Source organism: Lathamus discolor, chromosome 1 (assembly GCF_037157495.1).
Source record: "Lathamus discolor isolate bLatDis1 chromosome 1, bLatDis1.hap1, whole genome shotgun sequence".
Lineage (NCBI taxonomy): Eukaryota > Metazoa > Chordata > Aves > Psittaciformes > Psittacidae > Lathamus > Lathamus discolor.
In genome coordinates this window covers 68892393-68907502 of record NC_088884.1, presented here as the reverse complement: position 1 = coordinate 68907502, position 15110 = coordinate 68892393, and the positions used below count along the sequence as shown (strand labels likewise).

Here is a 15110-nt window from a genome sequence, read left to right as displayed (position 1 = left end):
GTGCCGTGCTCTTGCTGCTGATTCCTCATGTGGGTTTCATTTCTCTTTCTTCCATCCTCTCCAGGGGTTCTCACTTGCGGCTGGCATGGCAGAGTACGTCCCGCAGCCTCCCTCCACATGGTCTGCAGGCCCACAGCCCCCTCACGCCTCTGCCGTCTGCCCACTGGAGCCCATGGATCTGGGGATGTTGGAGCAGCAAACGCCACCAGCGCAGCCACCATCCTCCCCGGAGCTGGGAGAGGATGAGGAAGTCACCTCCCCACCGGACCCTGATGTTCCCTACCCCGACTTAGCCCCGGTTGTCTTCTTCTGCTTGAAGCAGACCACCAGCCCACGGAACTGGTGCATCAAAATGGTGTGCAACCCATATCCTTTCAGAGCTGCCCCATCTTTTGCTCCCTTCTGCCCCATCCCTCTTTCTCTCTCTGCCCTCCTGGGCCACCTGGCAGGTAAGGAATGCCATTTCCTACATGTTTAATGACCTGCTTTGTTCCTTGCTTGTGTTTGAACAGAACCTCAGCTGTTTTAGTGTGTGATCAGAAGAAGCTGGTTATGAAAGAAGGGACTTCAGAGAGAGCTGCTGACAGCCCCAGTCACAGGGGGCTGGGTTCTTCCCATTCCTGGCTCTATTCTTGCCTCTGCCCTCCGTCAGAGTGTGAGCTGCTAGCTCCAGGAGTTGGTGCCTGACAAGCAGGCTGCCACCAGTGGCAGAGGTGTCTCCTCCCTCTGAGTGTAGAGGCTTTAGTGAAAGCTCATCTTGCCCTCGGTGAGGGAAGCACCACTCCTGGACCTTAATTGCAAGGATACCTGGGTGACCCCTTGCCTTTCTATCTAGCACAAGTTGCTGTCCTACCCATATCTTGCCATGATGTCAGGCCAGGAACAAATGGCAGAATCTGTTCCAAGTTTGATTCTGAGCCCCATGCACCTTGGGGGAGATCTCTGGAGCATGAGCATGTTCTTCCTTTGCAGAGGAGGTCAGCAATCACACATGTGTCACCATTCATTCACATGTGGCCCCCGCATCCCACCAGTGCAAATGATGATCAGCTGCACAACTCATTAGCACTGAGGCTGCCAGGAGGCAAAGGCTTCTGTGGCTGTTGAGCCTGATGCAATATAAAAAAACAGGTGGAGGGCACTTAGTGTTCTTTGGACTGGGGGACTCTGCATGGTGAGGAAGAACGAGAGAAGATGAAGGATTATCAGAAAGGTTGGTCTGGAGTTTTATTTGGACCTTTTTTTCTGGCCAGAAATATCAAGTGATGGCACCTTTTACCTGGAAGTTTCTTAGTTCCTATAGGTTGGCATCATCTATAAGGTTGCTTGTTATAGATTTGATGCATTGGCTTCTAGAATAAATCTGAGTGTCTGGGCACACAGCAAAGACTTGCAAAATGTTTCCAAGAGTCTTTTCAGCTTCAAAAGCTCAACCCTGGGTGAAGTCTCGAGGTGCTGTCAGCAATAGCAAATTACCTTAGATGGTTGAACACTTGTTTCAATTTCAAATGTAGGAAAAGGTTTGGGTTTCGGCTCTGAGATCTTATCTTAAAGTTCAGAAGCCCTTATAAAGGTGTTGTAGTCTTGAGTGCAGTTTATGTGTGAGAACTTATTGGAGGTTTAGGGTTTCTGCTTTCCTTTCTACTAGCTGCTCCTTAAGGTTTAACAACTTCACATTGAATTATGCATTGCTTTTCAACCACTGTGTGTCTGCACTAGTTATCATGGCCCAGGAATCTTGTCCCAGCATGCGGTGGGCTTAGAATAAAGCATAAGAGATTTGTCTTAGTGAAAAGGCTGGATTCAGAAAATGAGACAAGAGTGATAGCCTGGGTTTGGAATCATGATTTGCCCTTGAATAGGCGAAGAAGAGAAAAGCTTGCCTGTCTTCCTGTCTAAAAAGTCAGTCAAAACATTCTCTCCAATTTGGTACGTAGCAGGGAGTTTGCTTTAAGGTGTTGGAGCTGTGTTATTCAGAGTTAAGCACTACATGGGCATTTTTGTGTTTAAATGTAATTTTTTGTTTTAACCCTCAAAAATGTGTGCTATTTGACTCTGAAAATGATCTTTTCATAGCAGAAGCTATAGAAAGAAGGAAAAAGCCTCCATCAGTCACCTGTTGATGATATTACATCTGGCTACGTGTGACACCAGGGGGCGAAGAGCAATGGTGAGGATGCTGGAAACCTTTTGAAAGGGTTGTTTCAGAGCTGTGATTTCAGCTCAGCTGTGTCAAGTTAGGAGATTATTTGAAAAGCAGGGACTGAGTGGGGTGGAGTCAACTCCTCTTTGATCCTCCTCACTCTTGTGGGCCTTGTTTTGCCCAGATGAGTAGCTTTGGAGCAGACACCTTCAGCGCCAGAATGTTGGGAAAGCAGTGTCCAGGAGTCTCGCTCCTGAATGGCACGAGCCATGAAGGGAGCCCAAAGCCCTTGCCAGGGCTAGCCCTGGAGTCAGGAGTGATGATCACCACCTCTGAATGGGCAAAACACTGCCCTGGGAGTGCGGTGACTGGAGCATAGTAGTAGTTTATGCAGGAAGAACTAGTGGGAAGGGCCCAGAAGCCTGGCAAGCTTAAGTGGTAAGCTCAGCCAGTGGTCATCGAGAAGGTGCTCAAGGTTGGGTTCCACGCAAGAGTCCTGAGGAAGTTGGCAAAAGAGCTTGCCAAGCAACTCTCCATGAGAAGGCTCAGGAGGAGCCCTATCACTCTCTACAATTACTTGAAAGGAGGATGGAGTAAGGAGGTGCCTGGTTTCTTTTCCCAAATAACAAGTGATAGGATGAGAGGAAACGGCCTTAAGCTGCCCCAGGGGAGGTTTAGGAAAAATTTCTTCACTGAAAGGGTGCCCAGGCACTGGGACAAGTTGTCCAGGGCAGTGGTGGAATCACTGTCCCTGCAAGTGTTAAAAAACTGTAGATGAGGCCCTTAGTGACATGGTTTAGTGGCGGCCTTGGCAGTGCTGCATAGGGTTGGACTTTCAGATCGTAAAGTTTTTTTTCCAACCGAATTGATTCTATGGTTCCCTGATTTTGAGTGGATCGTGGAGTAAGTCGTTCCTATAACCTTTTTCATAGGCTGGTGTCAGATCACTTACTGTGATCTCATTCCTGGCTGTGAATGAGCCCCCTTGTAAGTGATGCTTCTATGAAAGTCTTCTAAGAATTTATACAGTTGGCTGGGTGTTTTTCGTTCCGGTCTCAAGCTTTTAATCTTTGCTATATTGAGCTATTTGGTTTCTTAATGCACTTTCTAAAGTAGGGGCTGAGTCACTGTCACAGGGCAATGCCTGTCCTTTCCTGAAGATTCAGCAAAAAACATGGGGCATTAATTAAAAGCCTGTTAATTCTTCTCATCGACTTTCTACTAGGACAGAGCTTCATAATCATTGTTATGGAAGTATTGTCAATGAGACTTAAAATGGAAGCTCTGATCGTTAAGGACTATGTAGCAATTTTTGTAAGCACAAGGTCATTAACCACTGCATTTCAATTTGGGTAATTGCATTCTACCTACTTAAATCCCCCTCCCCTGAAGATTATTTTTCCTTCCATGAGCAGTCCTGCAATTTTGTTATGTGCTATTAAACAACTGCCATATTCTTTTGCTGCAGTGCAGTACGAGCAGAAAGAACCACTTATATCCCTGCTTTAAAATCACTTCTGGATGCATATGAGCGTATAAATGTGTAATGCTGTTACTGCAAAAATTGTAGACTCTGAGTCCCTTTTAAGATAGGGATGATGTTCCATGTGAACCTTGTGGTGTTTGTCCTCAAAGAAAAGTACTGTCCTTTTTACCATAGTGCTGTGTGGTGAAAAGCAGCCTGATGCTTTGAAGTTAGGTGATTACATATTTCTGGGGTGGCTTTACATACAGTGCAAATGAATGCTTGAATTGTCCTAATTCATTGGGGAGCAGATGGCTTTAAAAATCCTGATTAACCTTTTTAGATCCAGGTAACTGCTGTGATTGCAGTGCAATGCACACCTGGAGCCTGGCTTGGCTCCTGCTAAGTGTGCCTATCCAAAAAGAGTCTGGCATGGTGCAGTGTGTAAGCAGCCTGCCAAGCAGTCTGTTGAGGTTGATCTCCCTTTTGGTTAACAGGCAGAATGTTGACCACTCTGAGTTGTAGACCATGCGGCTTTTACAGCGACAATGTTAACAGAATCAGTATTTGAGGTATGGTTATGAGAGTGGCTGTAAGATCGTTGTGGGCTTTTTCCTTTAATAAAACCTAACCTCCATGTCAGCTAGGATTTCAAGTTTAGCTTGGAGGAGAAATGGGGTGAAAAGTGTGAAAACATGTTTCTAGAACAATTGTGTAGCATTCATCTTATGAATTTATGAAGTGCTTTGGACTCAATAATGGGCATGCCAACTGGCACCATTGCAAATGGATCCTGATGCACTTGGCAAATTATGAGAAGATTATGAGAGAGATGCTTGGGTGTCTGCATTGCTGTTTGACTCCTTGGAGTTCCATAAAGACTTTACCTTTCATCCATCCCTAGGGTCAAATGTAATAAATTTGGTTTGTCTTTTGGGCTTTTCCTTAACAGAAATTCTTGCCATTCCAGGAGGCCCAGATCTCCCTTTGCTGTCATATCTATAATATTGACATGACAGTGAGAGCAAAAGTGAAGTGTGCTATTAAAAAAAAATCGATGCTAAAACTGTAGTAATAATGAGATAGGCTCTGCAGTTCACCACTCTGTCATTTTCTTGCTTTTTTTTACATACCAGCCCCTTCCCACATTTGTAAAATCTGTTGGCCATTTGGGCTTCTGTTTTGCTCTCAGGCAGCGAAGTGTTGTGTTTCTAGTTGATTTCAGTGATGCAAGAGCATGGGGTCAGGTCCCAGTTGTACAAAAGCTTATATATGCACTTAATTTTTACTACCAGGAGTTGTGTTTTACAGGGTATAGAGCAAGGTGGCTTCTGAAATCTCGAAGCCAGTTTGACTGCTTGTATGTACTGAGGAGCTTCCTTGTAGCTTATATGCTTTAAAGATCCTCCAAGTAGGGGCTTTGCCATTGTACTTGACCCTAGAAGTCTTGTTTCTGGGGTAACTTTCCTCTAACTTGTTCTTGCAGTGTATCAGATTGGTCTATGTGCTTGGTGCACAAGGAAACAGGACTGGCCTTGGGCATATTGATGGGGAACAGAAAGCCTACAGGTTTATTCCCTACCTCGTCCCTGTTGAGTGCTGCAGATATGATTTATGTGCAAGGCAACTGAGTATAGAATGGCTGGCAATGGGAATTGTGGGGTTTTGTGCTGGCATTGCCTAAGAGAGCAGAGTGGAGAATCAAATGCTGAACAAGCAAAGAAGATCATGTGTGTGTGGACTGGTAACTGATACTTGGTGACGCTGAGCAAGTGATGCCACAGTGCATGGAGACCCTGTGCTGCCAAACCCACTGCTTTTCAGGTGACACACATGGCTGAGGGGCTGATATTGCTCATTAATAAGCTTTGGTTGAACAGGTGTGTTATGTGTTACATCTTGGTGGTCAAATAACAGTTTGGGTAACTTGGTTTCGTGTGAATGAAACTTCATGCGCAGATTCTATAGTATATTGTACTTGTTTCTGCCTTAAGTTGTTGCCTTGTGTACTCTTAAACCCTGGATGCAGTTTTCATAACAACTGGATGTAGTTAATTGATAAGCAAACATCAGCTGCAAGATTATTGCAAGTCTTTTACTAGTTGATGTTTGTCTTAAGGCCTGAACTCCCATAATCCTCTGAGGTTTACTTTTCTTTTTATATGTGTACATTTATTTATGTGTGTATATATAAAAACTAAAGAAAAAAAAGGTTCTTGCCTTTCTAGTAATTAGAGAAAAGCTTGTAAGTGTGGCCAGAAGGTAGAATAATACATCAAAACTTGAATTGCTTATGAATTTTAAGCAGCATTCATTTTTCTTGAGGGCCTACGAATCATGGCTTTTCACTCTTGGGGTCAGCAATATCAGCTTTTATGTGCATACCTGGAAAGAACTGCAGTGTGTGTTATTCCTGCTTCGCTATTGTAAAGACAAATTTCTCATGTCTCTCTTTGCAAATCCAGCTCAGAAGACAGGTGAAGAGTCTGACATTTGAGGACTTGACAGCTTTGTATTGCTCTGGGTAACTAGGGAGATGTTGTGACTGTGCCCCTAGGAATGGGTTGATTTCTGTATATTACGCATCTCTAGACCTCTTTCCAGGCAACAGATACATCTGTACACCCAAGATCCAACATATGCAAGAATTTTTTTAAGAAGTAATATAATCTCTCTGCAGTCCATAATGTGCTAAATCAACTTTACAGTTGCTCCTGTTGTATGGGAAACTGAACTGATCCAGAGCTCTCCAGGGGACATGTGGTGTTGGTGGCATTGCTGTACCTCTGGGCATGTGCCTTATGCTTTTCAAGCTTTAAAAGGGGCAAGCCTGTTTTAGATCCTGCTGGTTTTTCTGCCACTTGGCCAAGTTCCTTACTAGTGGAACAAAATTTGCTCTTAGCAAATAAGGGTGACTTTTAATAAGACAATTATCCATAAATTTGATTAATATTTGAAGACAATGAATGTATTTGGCCAACAGTGCCATGTCCCCGGGACCAATCCATCCTCAACTACTTCTTCTCCCCTTTTCTGTTAACAATGTGTTTTAATGCAGACATTTCCTGTGCTTGTGAACTGACCCTTAATTTCTGAATTCTCCTCTTGGGAAGCTGGCTGGGCTTCACCCCATCTAACTCTTACCAGTCTGAAAACGAGGCATCCGGACTGTCTCTGTAGGTGAATGACACACTGCCATCTGTAGCAGGAAATTCAGCATGCTTAATTTAACCCTGCCCTTCAGAGGGCAAAGTCAGTAAGTAAGGGTGCCTGTTTTCCCTCCTTTACTAGATAGGGAGTTTCCAGATATCAGGCTATAGGGATTGCTGGCTAGCATCCTGGCTTGCCTTTAGGATTGCTATGCTGTTTGGTTCCCTAGGTGCCCTGGAGGGTGGGAAAGGGAAAGGCAGGGAGCAGGTTTAGTTTTGGAAATGGTGCAGTCTGAACCTTTTAGAGTTTCCGTAACGAAATATCAGGCAATCTTAGTTTTGTGGGAGGAGGGGAAGGCACACCATTTGCCTGGACTCTGGGTTGGGAATATGTAGTTTTGTAAGGACCAGCTTTTTTTGTTTTCCTGGGATAGAAGCTCTGTTTCCCAGTTAGGGGGAGCATGGTAGTGCTCGGGACATGCATAAAGAGTTGGGAAGGAAGCTGCCTCTGCAAAACTGGTGACAAGGGAATGTTATTAGCGTGGGTCGTTTGATGTGCAAGTTTACAATGGGAAGTTCAGAGGGATCATTTGCACGGCCAGCTGTGGTGTAAATGGAATTTAAACTCCCGCATTGTCATTAGTAGCACACGGGGGATGGATACGTTTGAAGGCGATTTGCATCCTTGCGAATGGATTGGGTGTATATACGCAACTCAGGCAAGTGGGCAGATACAAAGGGATGAGGTCTAAATCTGGCTGGCTTGCAACCTGGCCCTGTGCTATTTAAGCACAAATGCTGAGACAGGATATCTGAGTGCCTCCCATCCCCTTAGTTTATTCTCTGGATCTCGCTTTTTTTATGGTGAGAAGTTGAAGACCACGATTTGGAAATGAAGCAGGACAACAGCACAAACAGAGCCAGAGCTCTGACTGTTGGAAGCTTTAGTGTCTGTAGGGTGTAGCAAAATCAGAAATAAGGCTGAAAAAATTCTTAGTGTATCCCTACTGTCTTCATGCATTTTCCCTGTTACTGGAGGAGAGATTGCTGTTGCCGGAGGAAGGGCCAACTGCCATACCAGTCTCCTTTCAATATGTTGGAGAGGGGTAGTTTTTAGTTTGCTGGGTGTATGTTGTCCTGCCCTACCTGCTCTAGTGGAAGGTGTCCCTGCTCATCTCAGAGGGGTTGGAACTAGGTGATCTTTAAAATCCCTTCCCACTCAAACCATTCTGTGATTTGAAATTCTATTCTATAAAATGATTCTATGAAAAGCAATAAAGGACCTGCTAATATTCCATGCCCTGATGCTTCAGGAAAACTCTTACTGCAACAGCTTTTGATGAAGTATCTCAGTATGGTCCCTGAATTTCTAGTCAATGAATGTGGAAGGTGTGGGGAGAGTAGGCAGGAGGGAGTAGATGAAAGTCACAGCTTTGCCTTGTGTAAACCCGGGAAAGCAGACCTACTTGCACCAGCTATTGCTCTTCAGGCTACGTTGGGAAGATTGGTCTTGCCTTGTCATAGCACAGTGCAGACTGGGGTTCATGTCAACCTGGGGTGCACCTGGTAGTGGCAGGCCAGAGGAGAGGGGTGATGTGCTCAGCTGAATGTGGTAGCCTGCTTCAGGCGACCTTCCCATCCCTCCACAAAGTGCGTTGCTGAACTGAAACAAATGCTGAGAAACCCTTCTGGAGCATATTGTGTTTATTCACTGGAATATATTTTGCCTTGGAGATAAGAAACATTACCTTGCTGAAAAATGGTCCGTTTGCCTTGTTCAGCCTTTGTGAACACTGGAGCAGGGTGAGAGAGGGAGCCGAAGGGTGTTCTTGGAGAAATAAAGGGCAACAAACCCACTTATTTTAAGACTATAAAATACTCTTACTGGACCTCCAACTGCATGTTCTGTCTTAACGTGAGTTAAATAATGCAATTAACAGCTAACAAATTGATCAGCTGCCTATCTGGGACTTGACACTCTTCCCACCCCAGCCCATAGGGAAGGTCCTGCAGCCAGGTGAATTTACTGTGTTTTGAGTGTAGAACTTGACAGGAGCTGCTTCAGGTGAGGAATGGTTAACAGTTGCAGCTTTTCTGCAGTAAATGGCCTGCAGCTGGTCCCAGGTTGGTTAAGGGGAAAGGCTGCATGGAAAACTTGACCCTTTTTGGACCTATGGAGAGAACAGAAGCAAAGACTCTGCCAAGCTGTCAGCCTCTAAGCTGAGAAGATCTTCATAGTTTTAGAGAGACACTGTCTTTGGAAGGTGAAGGTGTAGGAAGGCTGCAGCCTGGTGTAAGAAGGACCAGGCTCAAGCTTGCACCCACTTCTGTCCTGTGCTCACTTTGCCCTGATCAGGCAAAACCACTGGTTCTGGCCATCCCAACACTTTGACCTGTGTCTTTCCTCAAGTCCCTTGCACATCTCCATGCTGCCACCTCTCCTGTGCTTCACCCCCTGTTGTGGGACAGGGGTGTTGGAGGTTTTGTTTGAAGTGTGCTTCTCCGAAACAGGGTTTGCAGCCTCTTGATGCTGGGGGATTGGGAACTGCTACTAGGTTGGGCTGGCTGTTCAAAGGGACAGATCTGGTTGGTGTCTTGGGCTTGCCATGCTGATCCTTGCTGCTGATCCTTGGGCTGTGGCTTTGTGTTGTGCTGCTTCACATCAGGCATTCTCCTCCATCATGGGAGGAATGATGCTGGTTTTGCTGCCCTGCATGCCCCTCCTCTCTGGAGGGGTGCTCTGGACTCCACTGCAGAATTGAGCAGAGATCATCCCAGAGAAAGCTTTGCAGGAGGGAACAGGCTGGTCAAGGGAGATGTTTTTTATTTTGAGTGGAATAAAAACAGCAGAGTTATATCCAGCAGCTAGGGAAGGAGGCTGAGATGAGCAAGGAAGGTAGATAGCATGCAGCTGGACTTGTACGAGAAAAGATGAAGTGTGATTATGAAGATGTAACACGAACTGATGGTGAGTGATAAGTGGAGTTTATCTAGTTCAGGAACAGCTACTCTAGTGCCATGCTGCAAATCCCTGCTGAGCTTGGCAGGTATCTCAACAAATCCTTGTAATCAATGGCATCAAAGGCAGCTGATAGATCTGAGAGAATCAGCATGAGTGCTTGATCTTTATTGACTGCCATCAAGGACCAGTGAAGTGGGTAAGGAGGCGGTGTGATGGCAGTGCAACCCTCTTGCTAGAAGACCTGAATAGGCATGGATTGGATGGGTTGGCTGGTCTGGGAGCTGGAATTTGAGTGCAGTGCTGTTGTTGGAAGAGCTCTCACCTGCCGAGCCCTAACTGCATGGTTGGCTGGTGGGGATGGAGAGCTTAGCTTGGCCTTAATGCCTGAAGGATGCCCATTGCTGGCTTCCTTCTCCAGCCTTCTCCCTCACCATTGCAACAGTGCAGACTGAGGAAGGGAACGACCCCCTCAGGTGGGATGGGGGATGCACAGAGCTGGGACGTGGGTGACCATCTGTCTTCAGAGACTGTGGTGCCATTTTCACTTATGTGCTGCCACTCATCCAGTAGAAAAATCTGTCCTTGCTAATGATACAAACCCATGCTCTTTGCTTATCCTTTTTCCCTTCAGTTTTCTCTCCCCCAGTCTCCTCTCATCATCGCCTACTGTGCTTGAGTCTACAAAAGCTGCCATTGCTCCCCCTCCTTGCATGTGATTCGGAGCTGCTCAGTCCCCGCAGCTCCTCTAGCAGCCCCTCCTGTGACTAGCCACCCTGTCTCTCCCCTCTCCTTTCTCCATCTGTGGCAGTCTGTCATTTTTCCATCTCCATTATTTTTTTTTCCTTCCTTCCCTTGCTGTCATTCCTGGGTTTCACTGCTAGCAGCCTGTCTTGTGTTGATTGCTGCGGCCCTTGAATTGGCTCTTTCTGTGAAGTTCCCTTCTTAGCCAGTATCGCAGACAACAAGCTTCCTGGGGGGAATAGTCAGGAGCTAAAGGGAGAATTAGAAGGTAGGATTTAAACTTGGGGGCATAACTCATTGGCTTGGTTAGAAGGAGGGGAAAAGGCCAAGGCTCTGCAGAGATTCAAGAGCTTACCTGTGGAAACAGAAGATTTCCCCTGTCTGTGGAAGGGATTGTATGGTGAGGTTGGATTGCTGCTTCCTTATCCTCACAGGCTGCTTCCATCCCCATCTAGAGTATTTTATTCCCAGCCCAGGTCCTTCTGGCAGCTATCTTCCTGTACCTTCCAACATGCAAGTGGCATCTGTGACATCCCCGTCCTGAGCTGTCAATGTGCAGGAGGGCTGTGCTGGTAGCAGGGTGGCAGGCTCCAAGGGGTACATCCACACTGGAAACGGGCAGAGTGCTAGGAGGAGAACACCCCCTGGGCCAGCTTGGATGAGAAGCTGCAGAAGCATCTGGCCCTGGTCCTGTCTGGGAGGTAGCTGGCTCTCTGGTAATCCCTGCTCACCAGGGCTGGCTCCTGTGGGCAGATGCACACAGATGTGAGCTCAGCATGCTGGCTGGGAGCTGCGTGGCTGTTGTCTTCTGGGCCTTATGCCCCATCTTGGAAGCTGGGCAATGTTCTCAAGGGTTTGTCTGTCTCAGCCTTGTTCCTGACCCCCAAAAGTTTGTGAGAGCTGTTTCATCTTTAATAACTCACTTCTGTTTATTGCTGCCTTCCCAGAGTAGCATGAAAGCTGAAATACCACCAGGGCTTTCGGATTGCTTGTAGCTTGAAGTAACTGGATGTCTCGAGAGGCAGAGTGAACCGAGTGTACCTCTTTGGGGATTTCGGTTCTTAGAGTCATGGCTGAAAATGGCTAACATCAGTACAAATTCATCCAAGAGAAAGCTGCTGAATCTAGTGCTTGTAATGCTGGCTATGAGATTTGCCTCAACATGCAAGCAGGGGAAGGAATGGAAAGGAAACACATGGGAAAATTTTAACCTCCCTATTGAAACAAGCCGCTTGTAACAAACAGCAGCTGTTCTGTTTCATGGCATGGAAGAGGCAGGAGCTTAATATTTGAGGTTAGAGAAATATTTTCTTCCATGCAGAGCTTGGTAGTCTCTCAAGTCAGATCCAAAAATCTCTGCTTGCTTTCCAAGCCCTGCTTGTTATCTGGGAGCACACTAAAACACTATGAAGGTGGACTTGGCAGATCTGCCTTGCCCCATCCCAAAAGGATGTTTCCTACATCTACCTGTATCCCGCATCTTGCTTCTCAGCCAAGAACTCGGCACTCTAGTGCAGCAACAAGCTCCCCTATGAATGCAATGTCCTTATTTTCTACAGAATGTACTCCAGATCGTTTACTAGCCAGCTAGCAGGCATTGCTAACAAGCACTGTAACAATAATCAAGCTAAAACATATTTGGGAAAAGTATGCTTTGTGATGTGTTACAATTTTTGTCACTGTTTCTGTTTGCATGTTTACTGACTCGTGATGCAATTTTTGTTTTAAGTCTCCTGGTTTTATGGGTGAACCTGGCAGGCTTTGCTTTGTTCGTCTGTGAGATTCAGTCCAGGCCTTGAAAGTGTTTGTGTCATAAGTGAGTTCTATTAAAAGAGACACGCTCACAGAAGTGCAACAGTAATAATATATTGCCTTTGGTACCGCCTGATGCTCAGTGCCGCTGGCCAACTGTGATATTTCTTAATGAAGGATGGTATTTTTTTTCCTCAAGGCAATCTTTTTTTTTTGCTTGCTTCTTTCTTTCTCTGTGGCTCCTTTTTGATTAATTTCCTTGGTGGTGTAGGATCCTTCCCTGCTTTGGAGGTTGCTCCTCTTCTCCTTTCTTGTTGACCCATTGTTTAGCAGCCTGTGTGTTGGCAACTGCTTTTGTCTTCCTATCTGGAACCCTCTTTGGAAATGGGATTTCAGTGACTGGAGGGGGCCTGAGGAGGTAGCACGGTTGTTTTATACAGGAACAGCCTTTGGAGGCAGCAGTCTTCTCATTGGTTCCTTACAGCATTTGTTGTCCTGTGCTACAACCTCCTGGTTTCTAATTTTTATAGGTTGATGCTGTTGCCTTTCTCTACATGTATGACTTGATAATACCCAGTTACTTCCTTGCTGGGTGCTGAGTAATGGGTTTTCCTTCCTCTCCTGCCCAGTGGGGTCTCTCAAGTCACACAGTTCATGCAAGGGCTGTGCACACAAACGGAACCCAAGAAATAGAAGACTTAGTTTTCATGCTTACATGAGGTGGTAACACGGTGCCCAACTTTCCCACTCTTTTTATACCTTAATGAAATTTTAATTTGAGGTCTGGGATACAGGGACTGGGCAAAAAGCCTAGGAAGAATACTGGAATGGGGGACTGAGAAGCCCAGGAGGAATGCAATTCCACACAGACAGCCAGCATGGAGTAGAGGTGGAAAACCTATCCACCATGTACCTGCCCAGTGGAAGGGGGGGATTGGGGAGCAATGGCATGAGCAAGCAGCCTGGAGAGGGGATTGGGTGTGCTGGGCAAGGCTAGTGGAGGGGTCAGGTATCCAAGGGGGAAGAGGTGAGTATATGCATGGAAAGAAGCTGGCTAAGAAGGCAAAAGCAGGGACTGTGAGCCCAAGTGGAGGCAGGCTGGCAAGGCTGAAGGGCTCAGGCTGCAGTGAAGAAGGGGTGGGATGGGGCTGCTGGGGTGAAGTAATGTTTCTGCCCCAGAGTCTGCATGCTTTGTATTCCTGCTTATTTCTGTTTCCCTGCTGTCAGTATACTTCTGTAAGGCTCATTGCCTAAATAGGCATCACATCGCTGTCTTCACTGAATGCCATCCCTCCCCGTGGATGCAAGGATCCTGTGGAAAAAAACACATGGACATGTAATGAAAGAATGTTGTAAAGGCAGTGTGAAGAGGGAGAAACTGAGGTTTTGCATTCACCCTTAATTCTGTCTTAATTTCTTGGATTGAGTCATATCAAAACAGTTTCTCCGAAGCATATGCAAAGCATGGTTTCCCCCTCCTCCCTCACAGCAGCTGATTTAGCTCCATTTGGATGGGTTGGTTGTTACAGGATGAGCAAAAGAGGTCTTTAGTCCACCCTGCTGCCCAGTGCAAAAGCAGTGTCATAGCTAGTCAAAAAAATCCCTCTTGAATGCTTCTGTACAGGCAAAATAACATCTTTAAAACTACTGAAATTCAGCTTAGTTTTCCATAAAAAAGAACAATCATACCTGCAATGGAAGCTTCAGCTCAAGCTGCCAATCAGATGGAGCCGTAAGAAAATGACATTGGGTGTTGGAAGGGAGAATGGTTTGGGGTAGGATTAATTAAAATTAGTGTTATCAGTATAGCTGCATGCAGCCTTCTACCATGTAGTTCAGCTCTCACTGAAGCCTCAAGTTCCCTCTACAATACAATAATTAACTACTAAAGTAAGTACTTTAAAAACCATTCTTCCTCCAGAGAGCCATAACCCGGGATTTTTTTTCAAAGAACAGAATTAATTGCATCTCTCCACAGTATCTTTGAGGTGCTGTTATTTCTTTAAAATGCATTTCCAGCATATTGTGATATGTCACACATCCTTTAAATATCCAATAGCTTTTTAACTTTTAAAAATCTATTTCACACTTAGTGGCATGTCTGTAATGCATTTTTCTGGAATGTGTGGCAGATGTCTCGGGAAACTGTGTTTTCTCCCATATGGGGGTTATTTTACTGAAAAATGAAATAGGATTGGCACTTCATTTGATTTCCCTGAGCTGTCACACCAGGGATTCTCTGGCTGGGTGTGAGACATGAATCCAGATCATAGGTAGACTGCAGAAGGCAAAATGTGCTCACTTCCCTGGGTGAAGGGGAACTTCCCATGGAAGAACATCCTATGGGAGAACAGACAGCAGAGGTCTGCTGTAGAATATGCTGCTCCATGGGACTTCTCAGCATGCTCTGAAGAGACAGAAGTAACATTAAGTGTGTACTTGGACTATCCTCTCTGAGGAGAGGGAAGGTGGCAGCTTTGAGGTTACTCAGACCTTCGGGGAACTCCTGACTCTTGTGACCCAAGTTCCTGAGCTGAGAACTAAGGTAGGACTTCACGGTTGGGTGTTGCTGAATTTAGGTCCTCAGAGGAGTCCTGAATGCCAGGGTTGCAGTCCTTTTAGATGTGTGAGGCCACAGTTGCATGGCTGTGGTTTAGGGACAGAAGGGAATTTGTCACTGCTGTGTTGGCAAATGATACCTGTGTTTTTAGGAGCCTGATCTGTTTCTTTTTTGACTACCCTTTTTGAATGCGTCCTTGTGTCCCTTTGTCCTTGTGCCATGGTGAATTGTGCCTCTGTATTTTCTTTCCTGTTCCCCACAGACATGGAGGCAGACCAAGTGCTACGCATGGGGCAAGCCCCTCTGTCATTTCCCCCTGCAACAGCGAGAGAGAGAGG

At 45.9% G+C, this 15110-nt stretch overlaps 1 protein-coding gene across 1 annotated transcript in view; it reads left to right on the top strand.

Moving 5' to 3' along the window:
• The first annotated feature begins 1163 nt into the window (after positions 1-1163).
• CACNA1I (calcium voltage-gated channel subunit alpha1 I) overlaps positions 1164-15110 on the top strand; it is a 154207-nt gene continuing 140260 nt past the window's right edge. Inside the window, exon 1 of the mRNA XM_065677709.1 lies at positions 1164-1213. The gene's annotated coding sequence lies outside the window, so the exon portion shown is untranslated. The remainder of the gene's footprint in view (positions 1214-15110) is intronic.